Source organism: Apis laboriosa, unplaced genomic scaffold (assembly GCF_014066325.1).
Source record: "Apis laboriosa isolate Shangri-la unplaced genomic scaffold, ASM1406632v1 scaffold14686_cov152, whole genome shotgun sequence".
NCBI classification, from domain to species: domain Eukaryota; kingdom Metazoa; phylum Arthropoda; class Insecta; order Hymenoptera; family Apidae; genus Apis; species Apis laboriosa.
Genome location: NW_025221692.1, coordinates 990,950 through 1,015,442, shown reverse-complemented (window position 1 = coordinate 1,015,442; position 24,493 = coordinate 990,950). Strand labels below are relative to the sequence as shown.

The 24,493-nt window shown below is 40.5% G+C and overlaps 1 long non-coding RNA gene across 3 annotated transcripts in view; it reads left to right on the top strand.

Annotated features, from left to right (window-relative positions):
* LOC122710411 overlaps window positions 1-24,493 on the top strand; it is a 103,666-nt gene that overhangs the window by 24,293 nt on the left and 54,880 nt on the right. For 2 of the 3 annotated variants that reach the window (XR_006345927.1, XR_006345926.1), the window contains exons 3-4: window positions 3,311-3,613; window positions 5,871-6,833. This is a non-coding gene — a long non-coding RNA (uncharacterized LOC122710411). Of the gene's footprint in view, window positions 1-3,310; window positions 3,614-5,870; window positions 6,834-24,493 lie in introns of those variants that run through there. The other variant, XR_006345928.1, reaches the window with a different exon arrangement.

Here is a 24,493-nt window from a genome sequence, read left to right as displayed (position 1 = left end):
TCGTAATGCAATCGAATTTTATATGCATAGTCAGTGTCAGAAGAAAATTAAATCGCGATTTATATGTTGTTTTTTGATCGATCGATTTCTCTCAATCTGATCTGCTCGCGCAAATGGTAGTAAAAGAATGATGAAAATCAAGGAAAGGAGGTTTCGTTTCTTTTTCGCGTGACGAGTCCGAATTTGGCCGTAAAAATTTTCGAAATTTGTAAAAATAAAATTTGTTATCGTACGATCTTTCTTTGTTGTTAGATTATGCTGTTATTAAATTTTATTATTCCATGGATAACAGAGATCATTTTGTCATTGAGTGTACATATGATACAGTTTAGTTGATTTCGAGGAAATATTTGTAGCCTCGAATATCGATGCGAATCGCGTTTCGAGTGATTTTAGAGGTGGAAAGCAGTAGTATCGAATCAACGTTCAATGGCTTCGAATATGCGAGTATCCAAAGAGATTTGCTAGCTATATGCCATTTTCGATGAAACTACGATGAGCATTAATTACAAACCGCGAAATTCATCCGCGTTTACTCTACGCGGATATAAATTCGCGAAGGGGTGGTTTTTTTTCTGGACCAGTTTTCCCGAAGCAATACTTTTTTTATTCAATCGTTTAATGTCCCCATTCTGGAATTTTTATTTCATAAATATTCACTGATAATTTTACACCGTGTATACACTTTTGTTACCTTTTGAAAGGTATATCGTTCTTTTGGTATCGATGTCCCTTCAAAGAATATACTTCGAAGAAAAGTGGGAATTTTTTTAATCGAGCCACGTGAAAACGTCAGGTTATAGGGAAGCCGGACAAAAGGAGGAAAAGATAGACAGCTCGAAAAGACCTCGACCAGTTTTCAGTATCGCATTAGCTCGATCAGCTCGAATGCCCCTATCTCCGTTCCATCGGCCTCCTGTCAGCGAGCTCTATCCCGATGAATGTTTAATGTGAATTTAAGACTCGTTCCTTCTCCTTCGGCCGGTCGTCAGCAACGTTTTCCCGCTCGTTGTCACGTTTTGGTGGTTTCGGTATAAATTCGCTCGTGGCCGTGGTCATAGTCACGCGAGCGCAGTGCCGTAGACACCGTAACCCCTGGGGGTGGATAAATTTGCATTCAACACGGGCGAATTATACGGCCACGAAAAGAGGCCGGTTTAACTTTCGCGATTCTCGAGGAGGCAGGGAGGGAGAGAGGGGATAAATCGTTTGATGCGCTGTCATCCGCTGTCGCTTCTTCTTCTTCTTCTTCTTCTTCGATTTGGATGATTAAATTGTTAAGCGGATGATTGTTGTTGCGATTTGTTTCGATGCGGGGAATGGAGATTGGAAATATTTGCAAAGATAATAACGATATATTAAATATCGAACGAACAATTCTGTTTGTTATTGCGAAGATTATATTATTACGATTTAATTTCAAATCATTGATTCCAAACTCGAAACTTGAGTAATTTCAAAGCGTTTATAATAATTTTTTGATTATTGATCAATTATTTTAAATATCGCTTGTAATGCTTTTTCTTCCTTTCTGATTATTAACGAAAACATACGTTGAGCTCGATTTCTTCCTCAACTTAGAATATTCAATTAACAATCTACTATCACAATCTTCGTCAAATGAAACGTAGAATGTAATGGTAGAATATAAATTATCCTCAAAGTATCTTAAAAAATTAAACATCTGCTTTACGTCTGAATTACGTATATAAGTTGGTATATCAACTGGAAGATTAAATTGCAAAAAAAAAAAAAAAAAAAAAGAAAAAAAAATTCTCACTCTATTGTCACGAAATTCCTCGTTCGCGTGACATAAAGAAGATTAATCTCTCTCTAAATTTTGTAGCCGCGTGTAACGCGAGATTGAAATAAAACGAATTTTTCATAGGTTATGAATGGAAATGGGAAACAGTCGATTCGCCATCGGCCCGATCCTCCTTCGCTTGTGTGAGTCGCACAGTCGATGAAAACGACGAGGGCGGGTTGTCGTACGTCTGACGTTGCTATTTACGATCCTGTTGACGCCTGAGCACATGAAATAATATCGCGTGGTGCCAGCCGGCGGCTGCTCCTCGGATAAGAATTATTATGGCGGCCGCAAATAGACCCGTGTATGAGTGTACTTATTATACGTGGTGGTAGAATGGTAGAATGAATTCGCTAGTGCGGGGTGGATCAAAGGGAGAAAGGAAATAAACGAAAAGATGGAGAAAATGCGAGTTCCACGAGTCTGCCACGGTGGAGGAATTTTAATTATCCGTGCCTCGTGGTCGTGGTACGTGCATGATTCGGGGTAATGATAGGTAAACTAGGAATACGGCCTCGAATAACAATGAATTTCTTCCACGCTGCCCCCTTTCCGGTGAATATCTCTCTTTTTCTCAGAAATTTGACCGTTTCGTTTCTTCTGTTGGTCGAGTGTGTTTAATCGCGACATCTATTGTCTTTTTTTTTTTTTTTTTTTTTGGATATTTCATGCATTTATGGAAATTTTAAAGAATGCAGTTGATATTTGAAATAAGGGAATGTTTTAGAAATACAGTTGTAATTAGAAAGAGTTATTTATTATATAAATTTTTAAAGTAAAATTGTGGGAATGATTTGTATGCAAGAATGAAATAAGTATATTGGAAAATTGCAAAGAAATAACAAAAATTAAACAATGTAATTAATATTAAATCCATATATTTTTTTAATCATCAGTATCAAAAAGTCATCATTTACTTTTTTGTTATAAAATTTTTAAATATTTAAATATAGTAAATTTTTGTGTGAATACAGATCAAAAAATAAACATTTTTATCGTTTTAATTGAAAAAAGAAATTTCTTGGGAAAGGAATTAAAAATTTGTTTGAATTATAAAAAATAATTCTTGCAAATAATAATGAATTAATCGATATAAAAATATATATAAATAAATATTATTATTTTTTCATGGAAATTACACTTTTTTAAAATAAAACCTATGAAAAAAACTTAATTTAAATTATTACACTGTGACCATCGGACAGTGTAATATATTCTTTCTTTTTCTTACATGCTAACTGTATTGAACAATACATGTGTATATTCAAGCGTGAAATATATTCCAAAATTTAAAGTACGCACAAAACTTACTACGACACCTATTGTTATTATCCGTTATTATTATCGTGCCGTGACCGCTAGGCGTCGTAATTCGAAATTCTCTTTCTTACGCGGATCGTCGAGCGAGGCAGACGTGTTTACACCACCGATCGTAAGATATTATTACTGCGCATATTCTAAAAGATTATTAACCTCTTTCTTTCTTCTCTTATTAAATTTCAGACCAGCGTTGCACTCGGTGAGTTCGTTCAAAGAGCAGTGGATGCAAACAACACGTGTAAACCTCTGCATCGAATTAGCAAGAGAAATATGGTTCTAATGCGAATTATTCCACGATACGGATGCTCATGGAAGAAAGAGGCTCGTGGCGCTACCGATGGAAACGGACGAAAACAGCACACAAGGAGAGAGAGAGAGAGAGAGAGAGAGAGAGAGAGAGAGAGAGAGAAAGAAGGGGGAGGAGAGGAAGAACGTTGCTCAAACATCCGAGTGTTTATCACGTCGAGTGAATGATTACAACGATGGGTGAGTATTATATGCATTTATTACGCGCGCACGGATGCGCATATACACGTGAAAAGGACAAGTTGGGCGCGTTACGCTATACGTAAAGACCGACATAAATTATCCGCGTAATGCGGACGGGGGAGCGTAATAATAACATTGTCGAGTAGCGAGTGAGAATACACCACCAGGTTTCCCTCGGCATTCCCATTCCATACCGTAGCTCCCAGTTGTCTCAAGGGATTAACTCGCCTCGTGGAACCCATGCTATACGTCTCGTGTTTCCGCTCCAGTGTCTCAAGAAGTCAACCTCGAAAGGTTCAGCCTAGATAGCTTCGCGTTCGTGTTCTATCTTTTAGTGTATGTATGTGTGTATGTGTGTGTGTATGTAACTCGTGTGCACGCATGTGTCAGCACGTGTTATATCTAGCGATGGGATCAAGTACAATATGTATTTATAAATCCAAGTGAAATCGAATGCAAAAAAGAATTGAAGAATTGAGAATTATCTTTACAGTAAGAAATATTTATTTGCGAAATATTCGTAGTTAAAATAAATATTATATGATTTCAATTTCCTTCTTCTATTTTATCTTTTTCTATTTATATAATGGTAAAAAATAATATTTTTACGATATTAGATTAGATTTTACGTTACGTTAGCATTAATTAATTTATTAAAATAAACAGAAAATTTTTAGTTTACTCGTCGAATTTCGAATTAATTCGAATCTTCTTTAAAGCATCTTTTTTCGACGATATTTACGAAAAATTTCGATTCTTATCTACTTGTGATATACTTGATCCCATCACTAGTTACACCCACACATACGATACACTTATGCGTTTCTGTCACGACGTATGAGCTTATGTTTCGCTCTCTCGAAACCGGTCGAACCTTTCCGAAATTCGCATCCGTGGTGGTGCAAGGCCCGTGGCTAATGCCTCTCGGAAGGACCGTGACTAATGGCTGTGTCATCGGATTTCACGAGCTTTCGATCCGCGTTTTTTTTAATTCGATGCATCCATTTGATTTTTCGATTGATAAACGCCGCTATACGTGTGTCACCAGCGTGTATCGAGCCCCTTTAATTCCATCGAACGTCATACGTTACCCAATCTCCTTCCTTTTTTTTTTTTTTTTTTTTTTTAATATAAATATTTCCAATTTCATTCCAATAGTTATATATATCTACATATACTACATTGACATATCCAATATCAATTTCAAATTAAATTTTATTTCCACCGCGGCAAGTAAAGGTATCTATTCCACAGATAGTGTACAATTCAGATAACGGGGAAGTTTGGTTAATCGAATATCCGGATAACGAAAATTCTACGTGTCATTTTACATTTTACGCGCAAAGCACGTATCTTTTAATTTTTAACATCGATCGATTACTCCGTTGTAATTAAAATTTCCATTCCATCCTTCTTAACACTTTCTTAAACATTTCCAATTCCATTTTCAATAATTAACGCATCCTATATATATATATATATATGTATATACTACATTAACGTCTATTCGCATTATTGCAAATACAGATAATACATCCAGTTGAGAAAATTTCGATTAATCGAATATCCGAAAATTCTACGTGTCATTTTACATTTTACGCGTAAAGCACGTATCTCTAATTTTTTTTTTTTTTTTTTATTCACGCCAGCCCAATCGATGCTCCGCGATAATTAAAATTTCGCGGAACTCGATTCGCGTAACGAACGACGGCGTTCGGCTATAATAGTTGTACAACCCTCCGCGATATATGGAGGGCGCCGTTTCGAGTAAATCCTGTGTCCCGTTATCCGGGCCAACGTTTCAATCGAAATAAATATCCGTCGCGCCACGCATCGTTGCTTGGATTAGACGTTCTTTCTGCCGCGCACCGATCGTAAAATCAACGCTCGTAAATTAACATCGAGCACCACGTGGCTCGCGTATCGCGCCATGCGATCGACGAGAATGATATGTAAATATATATATATATATATAAGTTGCACCATGCGTTCGGCCGCGGCTATATTTGTAGGACAATACAGCCGGCCGCTACGGTGCTACGGTGCGGTTTTCCGCGTTATTTTCAGTGTCGTACCGTATGACTCGCTATTATGTGCAAAACGCGTTCGCGAATCACGATTTCACGATAAGTTTGTTTGCCGGTTATTTACTCGGATCGAACCTCCACGGCTATCATAATAACCGTGATGTTTGTTCTTCATTTCGCGATAGGACAACACGTTTATTCAACCGGTAACATCTCTTCTTTTCCAGGGTTCCAGGGTTTTTAGATTGGACGAGTTTCTTTTTCTTGGCGGGAGATGGAACGATTGCGTGGAGGATTTGTTGGAGTTGTTAGGTAACAGGAGGGTAATGAATTCATTTTTATCGTTTCTTCCTAAAAATTCTTTTTGTTTCTTTTTCTTCGTTACGCAGGTTTTTACTTTTGTATTTTTTTTTTTTTTTTTTAGTTTTTATAAGTATAAGGGATTAAAAAATCTTTATATTATTTTATTAATGTAATAAATTAAAATTCTTTTTTTTTATGTTTATATTCGAAATACAAAATATTTTAAGCCTACGATGTGATTCAAAATTATCATTGACAAGAATTCGTATCTTACTTTATTTACTCTATATTTATTATTTCTTTTATATGTAACACGGCGGATAACGCGTTTTGTAATTTTTTTTTTAAAGCTGTCGACGTCTTTTTTTTCGAAATGTAGATTTCACTTTGTAAACGCGTTTAATCGATTCGTCGCGTGATTCTGCACGCCAGATAAAAGTGCTGACCGCATAACGGGTTCTGGAACGTCTTCGTTCAGAGTCGTGTAGTCACCTATATAACCACAATGTAGTTCATCGGTGATCTAAAACCCGATGTGGATTAAATTAAATACGGAATTCGAATTAACAATTCAAATCAACAGATGCACTCGAATCGGTTATCGTGGATAGAATAAAGAAAATCCATTTCTTTCGATCTATAATTTGTTGGGCCAATAGAGAATTGGATGGAACGAAAGATGAGGCGTTATTATTCATTCGAGGCTCGAATCGAAAATCGATCTTGATGAAAAGATGATTAGTCATTGCGATGGTCTATTTCAAACGTTCGTATTATCGTCTTCGAGATATCGTCGAGTTCAAACTGTATATCTTAATAACAATGAAAAATAAATCACACTCTGCATCTCGAAAAATAAACGAACAAAATTTTGGAACAGCTTAATATTATTTTATTCGATGTACGCGTGCCAGAATAATGTAATATAACGTAATACAAGATTCGTATAATAATATACGGATGAGATGAAAACATTATTCATTATTATAATATAACATTGTGATATACAATGATAATACAAAAAAATTCGTGAAACGTGAATCTTACCTTTTTCAAATAAATTTTTTTTAAAAATTCTTCGTATTTTCATCGGTCTTTCTGGCAGAAAGAGATAACGACAATTTAATAATAATAATAATATTAAAAAAGAAAAAAATGATCTCATCTTAAGAGAAAATCGAAATAATTCTCGCCAGATGGTCGATCTAAGGAACGATATTTCGTTTTCGTTGTTTGTCTTTAATTTTCGAGACGGATTCGATTCCCTTCTCTTCCCCTCTTTACCTCGTCGTTACCTCGTAACGCGGCCTGGCCAGGCAAGGTGCATTTATTTTCATGTAAATATGCTTCTCGCTTAGTAGCACCACGAAAAGGGGGACGTCAATCAAAGCGATAAGTATGCGGGCTACTTCAAAGCGAATACTGATTGTAAGTTAAAGCTGGCCGGGCCGTAAGTCGGCCGGGACATTGTTAAAAAGGAGAGACTGTTCGCTGTCGGAGGGCGAACGCGATAAATGCCCCGCGTGCTCGTTGGATAAAGACCTCTGTCAAAGTTGGCACATGCAATAAACCTTTGGTCAAAACCACGAAAAAACACAATGGAATCGGTCTTAACCGGTGATCTCGAATCGTTCCAGAAGGAACCTGTTGTCGTCGCTTAAACACATTTCTCGTGTGTTTGCTGCCTGTTGAACGAATTCAATTCAATGGATATAATTGCGCGGAGAACGTTCGAATATCGATGGACGGGAGAGGGATATATTTAAGATAAATGTTTGGAAGATCGAAGAAAGTTTGTTTTCTCGTTTAATTAATTGAAAATTATTTATTTTTATAAATACGTATCGTGTATAATTATTAAACGCAAATGAAATGACCGAATTCTTCTATCATTTGTATATTTAATCGAGGCCCAAACACGAATCTGATGCGCGACAAATATTATTTAACGATACATTTAATTACTAAATTCCGAATAATTTTCCATATTTGTGAAATATTCGATCACGTGCAATGATCTAATATTTAGATACGCATTATATAAGCTAATAATTCTAATTCTAGTGTTAATAATAATTGATTGAAATTTAAAATGTCGACAGAATGGAGGCAATTTCAATCGATTTCTTCTCTTCTTCCGCACATTAAATGATAATTTTCAAAATAAGATGTTCTTTTCGTAAATTTATCGCGATTCACGTATTATCCATTCGAAAAGAAGATTATTACAATTCAATACGTGAAAAGGTAGATTTCACGTTGCTCGTGTGGTTTATGAAGTGTGCGGAACCTCGAAACCGCATCTTTTGAATTTGTCTTCACAAAGGATGGCAACATTCGGTCGTTTCCTTTTTCCTATCAATACACACGCAATATTCACGATCCATATATATATATTCACAATCTCTCTCTCTCCCTCTCCCCCCCTCTCTCTTTCTATAAAAACTTTAATCTTTTCTCCGTGTGTCTCTTTGAGAACGAAAATTGGAATGAATTCCTGACAAATTGCAAAAACGTCAGCCGACCGCGGATTTTCATTTTTTCTTTTTTTTCTTTTTTACTTTCCCTCCCTCCTCTCCATTTTTCGTTTTCGGAGGAAAAAGGAAAAAAAACCCAGATTGGTTGGCATATTTATTAGCTAATAAATTTCACAATACGATTCATACATCCATTTAAGTTTACTATAAATTTTTCGATATTCTCCCCTTTCGAAATTCGGTTCGAAACGACGAATTAAGAATCGCGATACTTCGATTAAACGCATAATCTAATATTTATTCGCAAACGACGAACATTTATATACGATATACGGATATATTTATCTAAGTTGCGTTAAAAGAGGCGATCGTTTGAAATCCCCTTTCTTTTACCTCTCGGTACCACGATCGGGTAACCCTTGTTTTCGAAAATTCAACTTGAGTTCCCGAAACGCTAATAAAATGATTCACGTTCGCAAACACGTAATTAATATCGATGGTAATTAGAAGTACATATTTGTCTGTCGCTAGGGAATTAGGCAAGGTACACGAGGCCGGTAGAGTGTGTACACCTCTATTTAGGTCGCGAGCTGCTACGCGTCTATTTTCCGCCCACGTGTATGTATATATATATATATATATATATATCTGTGTGTGCGTGTGCGTGTGTGTTTCCTCGGCCAAAGGGAGAATGTCGAGCGTTCGTGATTTTTGGTCTATTTACGTATAAAATCGAGCGAAATATCGAGAGATCTATTTATCGAGGCTGCGGACGCACCGCGGACGAGATAAATTTCACGCGATGCTCCCTGTACACGCGATCATTCAACGATATTGGAAAAACCATTTTTCACTCTTTTTCCTCCTCCTCCTCCACCTCCTCCCTTCTCCCTCCCTTCGTAGTCGAAAGTAAACACAGGTTGGTCAACCCGTTTCATAGTAAACAACTTCCACTCTGTTTCTCTCTCTCTCTCTCTCTCTCTCTCTCTCTCTCTCTCTCTCTCTTTCTCTCTCTCTCTCTCTCTCTCTCTCTCCTCTGCAACGTTTCGGACTTGTCATAGTATGTCCGAGAGGCTCGAGTTATCCACTCTATAAATTAAACTGTGAAATGAAAACGGACGAAAAAAAAAGGAGGGGAGGGAGAGGAAAAAAAAGAGGGAGGTAAAAAATATTGCGGGGGATATCGCGCCCGGTATCGACAGTTTGTCGCCATACGTTTTTTTTTTTTCCTTTTCCTTTTATTATTTCATTTATTTTTCCTTCTTCCATCGTTTCTTCCATCATCTCGTACATATATATACACCTTCACTCGTTCTCTCGTTGTCCAAATCGAACAATTAAAATTCACGGGAAGGAAAAATTCATTCGTTTTTTTTTTATATTCCCTCTCTGTTCTGCAACCCTTCCCCTCCCCTTGGCTCTTTGTCACGCGGCCCGTGACATATTACACTGTACATTCGGGATGAGGCCGCCGTGTGTGTTTGAAGGTGGACAGGATAAGAGAGGAGGAGGAGGTGGAGGAAAAGCGGTAGTGGCGTGACGTGGGTGGGGGGCCAACCACCGTAATACTATTTCAAGTTTCCGTGCCGTCTGTGGACGGTCGTCCTGCCGCGTGTGGCATTACTGCTTAATGTCACGTACCGATTCCCTTACCGACGTGTGACCGAGAACGAGCCACCTCCGAGAGCCGTCCTAAAAATCCTTAGAGATGGCCCTGGAATACGAATCACTAAACGCTGTTATTCCCTGTGAGCTGGCTCTCCGCACGACGACGGGCTCGCCTCGTCGTGTGGTGGCCGGGACGATTTTTCTCGGGAGGAGGTCGAGGAAAATTTTATGCGATCAAAGGAGGCCGATACTTTAAGGGTTTCGGAATGTTCGAACGAGGGCGTGCATTCGACAAATCCAGTTTATCACGTTTATCGCTCGCCGATTTCGTTTCCATTTCGAGCAAATTTACAGAAGAAAAGAAAGAAGATGGATTTTAAATGGGATAAAAATATACGCGATGATTATATCGGTGGTGCAATGGCAGAGTTAAGCGCTAATCCAAAGTTGGAAAAGTAACTCGAGTTCAGAAATAAAGGTACTTCGAGTAATTATTCGTTAGCAATTGATTTCATACAATATCTTACAGTTATTTGCTATCATTTTGTCTCTCGAACGATAAATTATCGAAGTAACTTTAAAATTATTAAATTTTCCATCACCGTGGAATGGTTCAATTGGAAAAATGGAAGGATACGATAGAAGGCATAGTAGAAATAATCAAAATTGTTACAATTTAATTATTTAAAAATTGGTAACAGTCGAAACAATTTAAAAAAAGGAAGAAGAAAAAGAAGGAAAGAATATAAAGATAAAACGAGACACTATCTCACGCTTGATTTAAATCGAGTCTAATCTAATTTGTAAGTCAAAAGCCCCCCCACGTCTAAGACACGTGCAATCTCGCTCAAGGAGTAACCTAGTCCTAATTCGGATCCAATCTAATCTAACCCGCGCTTAGTCTGCGCATAGTTTAAACGTAACTCTATCCCCCTCCCGTATTAAACGAGCGCGGCTAAATCGCTAAATCCATATCCGATACAAAAGAAATTCATTGAATTCTATATATATATATATGCATACACGCCTCTCAAGATCGATACGACGATCGATCGTAGGTTCGATTCGAAACCTTCGTCGTTACGTTACCAAGGGATTCAATTCATTAAAAATCACGCGCGTGTAATTGCATCGATACAGAGGCGAGAGAACGGACGAACGTGCATCGTGGACGAATCGGAGAGTGAGAAGAATCGCATAACGACGAGAGCAATTTCTCGGTCTAATCGGCGTCGATCGATCGGCCGAACTCCACCGTGGTAATATACCGTTCCCTCTCGACCGCTAACGAACGAGTTTCTTCGTTCGCCCTTCGAGTACATGCGCGCACACCTCTCTTGGTCGTCTTGGTCTGGTTGCAGAATGCGATGGAAAAAGAGAGAGAGAGAGAGAGAGAGAGAGAGAGGTGGCCTCGTAAAAGGTCACGGTGAAGATTCGTACGAAGTGGGTGTCGAGATATCTACTGGGTGGCTGTGTGGCCAGACGAGGAGAGGCAGGAGTGGTGGAGGGGAGGGGGAGAGGAGTATATGATTACAGGAGAGCGCGGTGTATTCAGTTCGGGTAGTCGTCGTTTCAGACACGAGGCACGTAGCATATTATCATCGTTACGCGGTGAGGACTGAGGCCGTTCAGTTGATACAACTTTGGTACACGGCCATCCGTGGCCTTACAACCCCGTGTCTTCCATCAGTTATAACCACGATGCTTGGATACCGTGGTTCGAGCCTCATGAATAAGGCAAACTCCGCCGTTATGTCTCCATTTCGAAACGCCCTCTCACGAAACTTTTCGATGCTGCTTCCTCCCCTCTTCCTCCTCCTCCTCCTCTCCCCCTCCTCCCCCGTTCCTTTAACAATGGCCTATCAAAATGCATTGCTGTTTGGCGAAAGGAAACCCGACCTTTACCCGACCATCGGGACGAGGGCTGACAAGGAAATTTGTGAACAGCCACAGAGTTTGAGGTTCTCGATCGTCGGGGTGGAGATCGAGTTCTTCTACTTTACGTATATACTGTGTATACACGTAAGAGTGTTGTATGGAGTGGTTATTACGGTTGGTGGGACGGTTAGGTGAAATGAAATCTCCTTGTTTACGCGGCGAAACTTCTTCTTAATCCGTTTATGCTCCGTGGCGCACTTTGCCAGGATGGAGGAGACGACGACGACGTACGAATAGACGACGGGAGACTAGCTGGAATTCTCGCGTTGAGAATGAAAACTTGTTTATGTATCCATCTTCAGCATGTCGGAATCTTTCTTTTCCCGATATTGATTTTATTTGACTCGATGATTTTATTTTCTTGTCAAAATGAGATTCGATTGATTATCGAGCTAGAAATCGAATAATTGGGATCTGATTGAATGAGCGACATCGAGAGTGAAAGTTCCTTAAAACTGAAAAAGTTTCCATTTTCGAGAAAAATTTTTCTCTTAAAAACTTCTTACATATCACGCTCGATTTTAAAATAATAAATAATCGTTTTTTAATATAACGAAAGCATCTTATCGCGTCTCGATGGTGGGATTAACGAAAGGAAAAAAGGGAAAGAAAGGAAAAGGGGAGGAAAATATAGAAAAAAAGGAGAGGGAATTATTTTGCGCGATTTCCTCGGGCCAATAGGAGGCAAATGGTAAGCACGGACGGTGGAGACAATTTCGATGCAAAGCAGTGGGTGGTTTCTTGTTAAGCGGTTCGTAAGGAAAGGCGGCCATTCGGGTTGTTTTGTCTGTATTTAACCAAATGACCTCGTTATGCATATGAACCGGGAAAATAGCTCCCCTTCTCTCTCTCTCTCTCCCTCCCTCTCGCAACACCCTCTTCAATTACACCAACAACCAGAGAACCGAGAGAACCGATCCCTCTTCTATCCTTTTTCCACGAATTTTCACGATTCACGATTCAATCGTGCGGATTGTGGTAAATGGCCGGTTGATAGATTGGACGTCGTCCGCCGTCCGACGTTTCCATCTCTGACACCCGTGCATTACGATCCTCGTGGAGAAATGGCCTTTCTAATTAACGCAGAAATCGTCTGTTCTTCGTCTTAGCCAGTAGACGCTATTATTGAATTATATACAGGATTATGCTTGTCCGAATGTGGGAGGATGACGTGGTGTTGCTCCCTCGCCATGAATCACTTCAATTCTGCAACAACCTCGTTCCAGCCTCTTTCATGCGAATATGCATATATTCCTTTTCTTTTTTTTACATAAATATAAACGCGATATAGAGAGGGTAGACAAATTGAACGTGTTAGGAAAATACGAAATTACAATTGGACGATTTGCGAGAAACCTTGTTATCGATAATAAGATCTTTAAGATTTTTGCAACGAAACGATTATCGATCTTCAAAAATCCTTTCAAATTCTCGTGAAAAATAATATTCTCGGACAGAGAATACCGAATTTTTCAACAATGATTTTAACTCGAAACGAAACGTTGAAAATGTTATTCGTATTTTTCGTATTCGATTCCATAATTTTTAAAATTTTTAACATGCTACGTATCTACCTAGGCAATTGTAGCCAGCGTCGTTGTAGTCTCGAGACGAGAGAAAAGGAATGCGCCGATTTATAAATCGTTCCCTCTGTGGTATTAAAATAACCGGGCAAACCGCGGCTCGCAGACAGGGAATTTGATCGTAAATCCGGTTACGTGCAACCCGGTTCTGATCCGTCTGTAGCAAGTAATTAACCGAGCTGCAAAATTCATCCTTAAAAGAAGATGATACGGAAGGTGGGCTCCCATGGGGCGCGGTGTGTAATTCGAATTACTTTGCCGGTTTGTATAAAGTGGCCATATTCGGCCGCTTTTTCCTAGGCCGAAGGTGAGTTCCGTGGAACCGGTTTTCGCATTAATCATTATCGTGTGCACCTCTAATAACGAATGGAACCGGCCAGTGTCAGCAGGAGCTTTCACGAGTAAGTGGCAAATAAATTGGGCCTGACTGCATTAATTTCGTTGTCAATTTATACGCTGTTCGACGTAACAATAATGACTTACGTCCCGATTTTCGTTGCATCTTGCAACGAAACGAGAGGTTTAATTTCCGTGAAAAGGATTCCGTTGCCGTTTTAATTTAATTTTTGCGCGCGTCTCTTTTCTTTTCTCTCTTCTCCTTTAATTTTCAAAGTCACGAAGAAGGGTAGATACGCGGCGAGGCGTAGTTAAATCTTTAGAATTTTAAGGAAATAATTTGTATTCCTTTTCAATATTCAATTTCTTCTTTATTTCGATCAGTTGCAAGAAACTATATTGCGAAATTATATTAACCCATATAATCGTTCCGCGACAAGTAATGTTGTTTCAATAATATTCTTTTTTTCAAATTTTAAAATTACTTACTACAAAATCTTTTATTATTATTATTTCTACCTACTAAAACTAGAATCGAAAAATTTCGAGCAAATTTTAAAATTTTATCCAAGTAACGTAATATTTCGATACACTCCTACTTTTTAACGAAATTGAATCTCGTCGGTATTCTTCATCACAATCTCGTTCAATGATCGCGTGATTCGTGACGATCTTTAAAAAAAGAAAAACCAAATCAGAGAGAGAAAGAGAGAAAGAGAGAAGAGAGACACACGCGTGTCATGGATCACGACGTTATCACGAATCGTTTATTTGTATTTCCAAGGAACGTCACGCTAATCTGTCCCAATTTAAACAAGTTTCATGGACGCTGTTGCAGTTAATAAATAACACGAAGCGGCGGTGGCGGGCAGGGCACGCATACTTCTTCTAAAGTGAGGTTAATTTCGCGGTCAGTTAGCAGCTATATGGGTTCGTTGCCTCTCATTGTCAGCCGGCCAACTTTATTGACAGCAAAAAAGAATCGGGGCTAAGCCGTTGTCCGTTCATCAGCTTTAATAGCGTATTCCTATTGCCCGTACGAATTCATACCCTCGCGAGATGCGGCCAGCATTGTTGCGCCAACCTCCTCCATCGCGCTATATTTAGCCCGTGCGCAATGATAATTAAAAGCGCGACGATTGTGCGCCAATCTGGGTGTGGAGGAGCCGGGATTAAAACGTATATGTGCATATGGGGGGAGGGGGGTGAAGGGTGGAGTAATTGGAACGAATGTTTCTCGCGTTCGCGTTTCATCCAACGTTTAATTTCTTCGATTTCTTTCGTTGGTAGAGGAATTCGTCGCTATATATTAATATTAGTGATAAGTTCTGATATTTTTGGATCTTAATTCTTGGCTTTGTCAAGTGGATTTTTTTTTTTTTTTTTTCAAATGATTTCAAAATTTTACAAATTTTCTATTTTTGGGAAGGGTATCATTTGATATTTTATACAAAGGGAAGAATGTTTTTTGGTTAAAATTTAAAAATTGGTGTACTTTAGTGTATATTAAAAAAGGTATAGTTCAACAAAAGTTATTTATTAAATTAGAACGAGTTAAACATTTGAATAGATAGCTCGTTTCTATACGTCAAATTATTATTATTATTAACTTTCATTCGTTCGAGATACTCTTCGATGTTTTGGATTCTTGCCGCGGCAATGTTAATCTTATAATAGCCAAAAATGAATATTATATCGAACCTCATCGAATATCGTTGAATTGAGTATCGTTGAAGAGTTAATTAAAATATTGCGCCGCTCAGGGTGCGTTAAAACGATCTGTAACCAACTGTAAATACTGCATAAATTAAATTAAATCAAGAGAATTTTGAAGTATTCCGTTTTACCAAAAAACCACGTCACAAATCCCGCCCATATATTCATAAAATCCAACGTTTAATTAAAAAAATAAAAAAAAAAAAAGAAAACAAGAAAGAGAGAGAAAGAGAAAGAGGATTTTCTAATTCCCTCCTCATTAGAACTTCATTTTTATTCTGAAAAGGGTTCAATTCCAAGCAACTGCCCCCTCCTCCCCCACGGCTTGCGGAAATGCTTTACACGTCATTAATCTTTCACACAACCGAATGACTCCGTACCGTTTACGGTAGCCCCGTGGTCAGAGGGTCGTTTAATTAACTTTCTCACGAATTTACGAGATTGCTGGCGCATACCATCCACTGGCCGATCCGCAAGATCGATATATGTACACCGGCGTACATTTAAGCCACGGTATTAAGGATAAGATTCGAGGCGGTTAGCGTATATTGTTCTTGGAGAAGAGAGAGAGAGAGAGAGAGAGAGAGGGAGAGGGAGTGAGTTAGTTCCTCCTTAGTATCGGTATCCGGCGTATCCTAAATTATTGCACGAGACTTGACTGGAGCACGAGAGGTTCTCCCAACTATGCCCGTAGCTTGTAGTAACAGCGGTCCAGAGGTGCCGATAATTGACCTACTATCCTCCACTTCCGATCCGTGCGATGAACTTAGAATGCTTCGATCTTAAGGGGATGCGGCCGGGGCCCGGCCGAATAGTTCGGGCCCCGCCTCGTTGCGTGGATTATTGAAATACCGAAGGAGACGTCGAAAAGCGAATTTTCATCCGATCGGAGATTGATGAAACGGGCTTTGAAGCCTTGCCCTCCTCCAACTTTGAGATCGAATGTATTCGGCGTATTCGGTGAATTTTGAAGAGACGAACATCAAAATTGACGCCAATTTTCCTCGTATGTAGATCGATTGAAATCTAATGTTGTAGTGAAAAAAAGAAGGATTTTGGAAAAATCTATCAAAAATTTAAACTTCTTTGGAGTATCTTTGGAGTATATTCACGAATTTTGAGTGAAAGCTTGCGATACAGTATTTAAACGAATGTATTCGTGAATTTTGAAGAGACAAAAGTTTGACGCCAATTTTCCTCGTACGTGGATTGATTGAAATCTTATGTAGTGGTGAAAAAAAGAAGGATTTTGGAAAAATCTATGGAAAATTTAAATTTCGTAGGAATCTTTGGAGTATATTCACGAATTTTGAGTGAAAGCTTGCGATACAGTATTTAAACGAATGTATTCGTGAATTTCGCAGAGACGAAGGTTTGACGCCAATTTTCCTCGTACATGGACTGATTGAAATCTAATGTTGTAGTGAAAAAAAGAAGGATTTTGGAAAAATCTATCGAAAATTTAAACTTCGGAATCTTTGGAGTATATTCACGAATTTTGAGTGAAAGCTTGCGATACATTATTTAGATGAATGTATTTGTGAATTTTGAAGAGAATTTTGAAGTTTGATGCCAATTTTTCTTGCGCGTGGATTGATTGAAATCTAGCGTAGTAAAAAAAGAAACGGATTTTGGAAAAATCTATCGAAAATTTAAACTTCGTAGGAATCTTTGGAGTATATTCACGAATTTTGAGTGAAAGCTTGCGATACAGTATTTAAACGAATGTATTTATGAATTTTGAAGAGACGAAGATGTGACGCCAATTTTCCTCGTACGTGGATTGATCGAAAAATTAAATTTCGCGGGAATCTTTGCAATCGAATTTTGAGTGAAAATTTGCGATGCAACATCTACACGAATGTATTCAGTGTATTTGTGAATTTTGAAGAGACGAAGGTTTGACGCCAATTTTCCTCGCGCGTGGATTGATTGAAATCTAGCATAGTAAAAAAACAAGCGGATTTTGGAAAAAATCTATCGAAAATTTAAACTTCGTAGGAATCTTTGGAGTATATTCACGAATTTTGAGTGAAAGCTTGCGATACAGTATTTAAACGAATGTATTCGTGAATTTTGAAGAGACGAAGATTTGACGCCAATTTTCCTCGTACGTGGATTGATTGAAATCTAATGTAGTGGTGAAAAAAAGAAGGATTTTGGAAAAATCTATGGAAAAATTAAATTTCGCGGGAATTTTTGAAATCGAACATAAAAGAGATCTAGAATCGAATAGTTTGGTGTCGAGATGATGCGGATTGTCGAAATATTGATTGACATCGAGATCAAAACAAAATATTCAATCCAGGCTGGAATAATTTCGTAGATGATCGAAACACCATAGAAATATCGAAAAAAAAAAGGATAGAAAAAGATAGATAAGGGGATCTTCGAAGCCTTTTGCAAAGTTGGAGAGAAATTTCACGGGACCTCGGATGCGAGTGCATCGAAAATTCATGAATTTTCGATGGAACGGCGATAATAATGGGCAGTGTCGATAACTGCCCTACTAACTTCCTTGCGAATATTCCGTATCGGCTTTTGCAACTGAAATCTGTTATCCGGGTGTACGAAATGCGGGCTTCCCTGATATTGGCCGTTGTCCCTTTTGACTTCGGTTTCCATCCCGGAAAATAATAACTCGACCTCGGGAAACGTTTACGAAATGAACAAAGTTTCGATTAAAATCTCACTCACGACCGACGAATACGTAATTATTATTTTAAATTTAAAAAATTTTCATCCCTTCCCCCCCCCTCCTCTCCAAAAAACGATCTCTCGCCCCCGTCCAATCCTTCACGATTACTCCACGAATACCAATACGGCCTATCGGAACTTCTCACTTTTCGAATTATACGCGCATAACGTGTATAAAGTTCCAATTGTACGGCCGAAAATTCGAAATCGGAATATACATGGACCTCCTCCCCCCGTATATACAGGTGGAAGCTGGTGTCCGTATCGGCTGGTGTAGCCTAAGTTATTGCGCGAGACTTAATTGGATGCAAAAGGAGTTACAAAGTTTTGGAAGGGATCGAAGGGGTCCTCGAACAAAACACGATCTCACGAAAATCCCCCGTCTCTCATTCCCCTCTCCCCCTCTGTTTACAGTCCCGCTTTCATTCGACCTGTTCCCTTTCTCTCTCTCTCTCTCTCTCTCTCTCTCTCCCCTTTTACGTTCACCCTAATCCTCCGTGGTATCGTGTACAAATAACGCGGGTTGTATGCGCGCGAGAGAGAGAGAGAGAGAAAAAAGACTTCGACGTCGGGAAGAAGAGGGAAGAAGACGGAGAGCATTGGTAAACAATTGGCCCGACGAAGAGGGAAGGGTGGTAATAATCGACGAGGAGGGTTAAACGAGAAAAGAAAGAGAGAAGAGAGCGGAATAGTCGGACTTACTCGACGAAGAAGAAGAAGAAGAAGAAGAAGAAGAAGAAGTTGAGAATGAGTGTAAGCTTGGAAAGGAGGGAAAAGAGAGGAGAGGGCTCGATAACACGGGAGAAAGAGAACGTAGAACCGCGTTGCTCGACGAAGAGAGGAGAGGGTTCGAAGAGGGGTTGACCCGAAAGAGAAGAGAGAGAATCGAGGAGGGATACGTGCACGCGTGTAGCAAAAAAAAAAAAGAAAGAAAGAAAGAAAAAAGGAAGGATATATCGTCTTGGAAACATACACGAGGTGGAAGGGTAGAATGGAAGAAATTGTGTAAAAAAAAAAAAAAGGAAAGGATACGCACGCTCGACAAAAGGGAGATAGGTTTGGAGAGAAAAAGAGAGAGAGAGAGAGAGAGGGAGAGAGGAAGGGAGGGGGAAAGGGACAAAAGGGAAGGTCGAGCGCGTGTAACCGGTGAACTCGGCTCTGTCCACTTATTAGCCGCTTAATGGACCGCGATGTACGGGCCAGGAACGTACGCTGCCTCCCTGCGGGGACCATCAAAAGAGGCGGGAGCGTCCCGTTTATTTGGCAAACACGGCAAACCGCAAACCCTATTTCTTCGCCCGGTTTAAAGGGATTAAAAAACGGGCGAAGGCGAGGGAGGGAGGGGGGGGGAAGGAACGGGCAACGAAGATTAGGAGGGAAGAAAGAAAAAGGAGAGGGTGGGGAGGAGGGGGCGAGATGGCGAAGAGGTGAGAAAGAGGGAGATGGAGGGAGGCTCAATTACCGGCCAGGACGGAAATCGATAGGGCTTTTCGAGCTGTGACGGGAAGTAATTAAAAGCGCGCGAAATTTGTGGCCACGTTTCTTTTCACTCTTCCTCCCCTCGCCCCGCCCGCCTTCTCATTGTTGATATTTATCGATACCGATTGAAATCTTCTTTTTTATTTTTTCTTCTTTCTCTTTCTTTTTAATACGCGTCCACTAGACATCCTCTTCTGGATGATACACGGATTATCCGTGACTCGGTCGGGGATCGGCGCGTTCGATATAATTATTTCCGGTCTGTCGTCGAAGAAGCAAAACCAACCCTTGGACCCCCCCTCTTCATTAAAACTCGTGGACTCGTTTGTTACGTCGTCGCGCTTTTCTCTCCCTCCCCCTCGTCTTCGTTTCTATCTAAACTTGATTCAAATTTATCTGGACTTTTATCATTTATTTTTTAACGCGTAAAACGTGGAAACGCATCTTTTGTATCTATCTATAGATACCCTCTTCATCCCCTTATGCGTTCGAATCAACTCTACGGGAGGAAAAAAAAAAAAAAAGAAAAGGACTCGTAAACTTTTATAATTTTGCGATTTACGGAGGGAAGAATTCAAAGCGTTGTTTCTCTCGCGTGAGAAATTTTCCAAGCCAGGGGGAGAGGAGGAGGGAGGGGGGAATCTCGATATACCTCGCATACCTCGTCGAGGAATACGTGGTGGATATGTTTTTCTACTGGCGGCCGGCGAAATCGAACGAATGTTGCTCGCAGAAGGAAGGAATCTCACCCACGCAGAGGAGGAGGAGGAGGAGGAGGTGGTGGAGGCAGTGACTTGGTGGCAGCTGTCGATCGAGCAACGTTCAACCTCCGACCCTCGACGCGCTCCTCCTTCGTCGTCGATGAAGTATCCAGGCTCGGCCGATAACGATCTCCACCAAGCGAGATCGAGGGAGCGAATCGTCTCTCCTCCCGTGTAATTCGGGTCGCTTGGAGCCTTCTCCTCGTCGTCGTCGTCGTCGTCGTCGTCGTCGTCGTCGTTCGCGCTGCTATATACGAGGTATCTCGAGAGGCGAGATGTTGAGGCCGAACATTAGGGGGAGAGAGATGGGGGTAGACCGTGGCTACTAAAAGTTATAGGGAGGGAGGCGGTTAAAGGAGACGAAGGTGGCATGTAGCCTCCGCTACTACCGGTAGAGGTAGTAGTGTGCGTAGATTCTTCTTGTTTCGCTTGAATTCCGATTACCCGAATAAATTATCCTTCGACCAGGGAGGGAAGGAGAGTCGTAGAGAGAGAGAGGGAGGGAGGGCAGCGAGGTTGCATCGGGGAATGAATCAACAATGGACCTTTGTTAAATTTGTTTAGTCTATAAATCTTCTTCGAGTGTGGAACGTCACTCGTATCATTTTCTTCCTGTTTTTCTTGAATCGCGATTCTCGATCACGACAGAGATATTCTCCGATATATATATAATGGTCGTAAGAGCATCCAACGAGTTTGTTTCTTGGAAAGAAGTGGGAGAATATCGTTCGAATGTTGATGGAATATTTCATCCGTGGATACGGAACGATTGCGCAAAATTATTCGATCCGCAAATTTTTCATGGAACGCGAAGCAGCTCGTTCGAATATCCTCGTATCGTATTTATGGAAAAATTTCTCGGTCAAAAATCGTCAGAATCCGTGCCAATAACGTTCGACGTGGCGATCGACGTACGAGACGAACGAGCAAGCAGCGAAGAGAAGGAAGAGGTGGTCGAAAGGGGAGAGAGGGAGGAGAAGGAGAAGAGAGAGAGAAAGAGAGAGAGAGAGAGAGAAAGGAAGCGCTTTATACCCTGGCATTCGGTTAGGTTAAATTTACTGACACGCTTCCAGGCCGCATTGCCAGCCCTGCAGCCATCTTCTCGACCCCTCCCCCCTCCTCCAGAGTCTTTCTCGCACTCTTCCACATCCTTCTCCTCCTCCTCCTCCTTCTCCTCCTTCTCCTCCTTCTCCGTTTCGACTCTTCCTCTCCGCGTCGTAGCTTTATGATTACCAACTCCACCAACTCGGTCCGTCCAACCCTTCAGCCCGTGGAATCTCGGCTGGCATCTAGTTAACCGAGAAAACGACGCCGAACGTATAGTCCTTATAGTGCACGAATCTCTGCGGACTTCCCGCTGCGAGAGAGGCCGCAACAGACACCATCCCTTGGACATCCTCCTCGCTCTCCTCTTCTCTCCTCTCCTCTCCTCTCCTCTCCGCTCGCGAGATACCTCGCGCCTCCTTTCTTTTAACGCGCGCCGGATCGATTATGGCTTCTCGCCTTCTCATCTCCTCGCCTTTGTACGTGCGTGCGCGTGTCTCTTTTTTTCTCTCTTCTCTCCTCTTGTCAAAGGATTCGCCGGACCGATCTCGCTCTCGAATCGATTCGATTTGATCAACTTTTTCGGTAATAGAATAATTCTTTTGTCTTTTTTTCTTTTCTTTTTTTTTTTCGTTTTATTTTTCACTCTTCGTTTCTCCCGTCCCATCGGTTTCGGATCGATCATTCTTTGTGTATTCCGCGAAATGACCGTGAATATCGAATCCATCGTTTCCATCTTTGTATTTGCATCCGTTGCGACGGATGTGTACAAACATGTGATAGAAATCGCGGACGATCGATCTATTTGTACAATCTCGTGGATAAATATAAACCGACTATTTTTATCGTACCGCTCGTAAAAATATATCGATACGGGATATATCGCCGTCGATCTCGAATAGTTGTAATAAACGTTTGACAGTCTGGCGTGTAATAAAAATGCGCGATCGTTCTTTTTTTAATTTTACGTCGCCGCGTGTACACGAACGAGGCGAAATGGCGGCCGCGGATTACGATCCCTTCTTCGCGGAAATCGGTGTGTAAAAGCTTGGACATCGCTGCTGCGAGATGGGGATCCCTGGACGAGATAACTCTTTTCATAACGGATTGATTATGAGAAATGTTGCCTCCTAACTCTGCTCACGTGTCGTGCTCATTTCGATTCGAAGGTTCAGGACCGATCTTCTTCTTCTTCTTCGCCTCTTTTATCGATGCTCTCCACGAACTTGTTCTTTTCGTGATCGGTGCGGGGAATGTTGGATTTATTTGCGAGAGACTGTATCTTGGATTTTGGAATCGGTGTTGGGAAATGGTTGTGGCTTGCTTATCGTGGCAATAATTCTTGAAATTGCTTCGAATTATTTCAGATCGATGTCGCGTTAATTAATACGGATTGGAATACGGAAAGTAAAATTTTATTTCGTTCGGAATTCTCCGAGGTTGGTATCGGTGATCTCCTCCAATTCCTGAAATTGCTTTGGTAGTGCCGGTATTTGGGTTAGGTATTTGTGCGATTGGATTAGAAGTCTTAGTCTTAAGGTAACAAGGGATCGTTGCGTGGAGTGACAAGTAAAATAAAATTTAATAATTTTAAAATTTTTAAGACAATTTCTCCAGAGTTAATAAAATGATCGAAGGCTGACACATTTTTTGGAAGGCAGTTGCATTGAGAAATTGGAAAGTTGGCCGGATGATGCAAGCGGCGGTGTTGTAATCGCTTCTTTGCATTTGACCCCTCGTGCGACTTGCCCTCTCCGTTCACTCGCAGAGAGAGAGAGAGAGAGAGGGGAGGCACGAAATTGTTCGGGGCCGCTTTTCAACATCCGACTGATCGATTATGGCCTCCCTTTATTCGTCGCAATAAAGCCGCGACCCGCTCGTTTGCCTCGAACAAAGTGCACCGTTTCGTCATCATCAACACCGTTGTTGTTTTAAACTGTTTCCGCGCGAAACGGGCCGCCATTTTCTACAAAACGTCCCGCGTTTCCGAGAAAACCGACATCAATTTCGCTTCCTCCACGATTCGTTTCGTTCTACCCATTCAGCGATCTCGGTTTTGTTCCTATTTGATTCCGCTCGTGACATTGTTCCACTGCGCTGCCGTGTCGGATACGTGTCAGATTGTTTTCCAAAAATTCTTTTCATTTCCTCCCCCCTCCCCTCTCTCGTGTAGATCGTTCAACAATTTTTATCGCCTCCATTTTTCGACATATAACAGAATCGATCTTCCGCGATCTTCGTTGTTCCAATTTTTCCAAAACGATTTTGTATCCGTTTGCAAAGGACATTTATCAATACGATTATTAAATAAATGGATAGTACATTTTAAAAAACACGCGAATTAATTGTCGAAAAAAGAAAAAAAGAAAAAAGAATCACTTTGGAATGAAAAAATTTTTCGAACAATCCATTACTACGAATCATTTTCCAAAGATATATCCGATAAGAACTTAACTTTGACGATCTTCTTCCCCAAGTTTTCCAAACTTTCAAATTAATTTTTGGCCCGGAATTTTGGAAAACTGACCGAAATACACTTGAGGAGGGGGGTGGGGTCAAAGAGGAATGGGCACACGGTGGAAAATTACATCTGAGCCCCGTGCAGTCGGTCGCTCGAGTTAGAGTTTAATTAACGCGCGGACAAAAACACTCTGTGCAACCTGTGTATATTCTTGTATGCCTCTCTGTCTCTCTCCCTTCCTTATACGTGTATATATATATATATAAGCGCGCAAAGTCTCAGAGACCACGGGCCATGGTTAGGTGTGCACTCGAGCGGACTGGCAAAGATTCTCGTCGTACGATATTTCTCTCGTGACGTAGGGGCATAAATATCGCAGGGAAGGGGATGTTTCGTGACCCTAAAGGGTTCTCGGGGAAGTGTCGTTTTTATTAAAAAAAAAAAAAA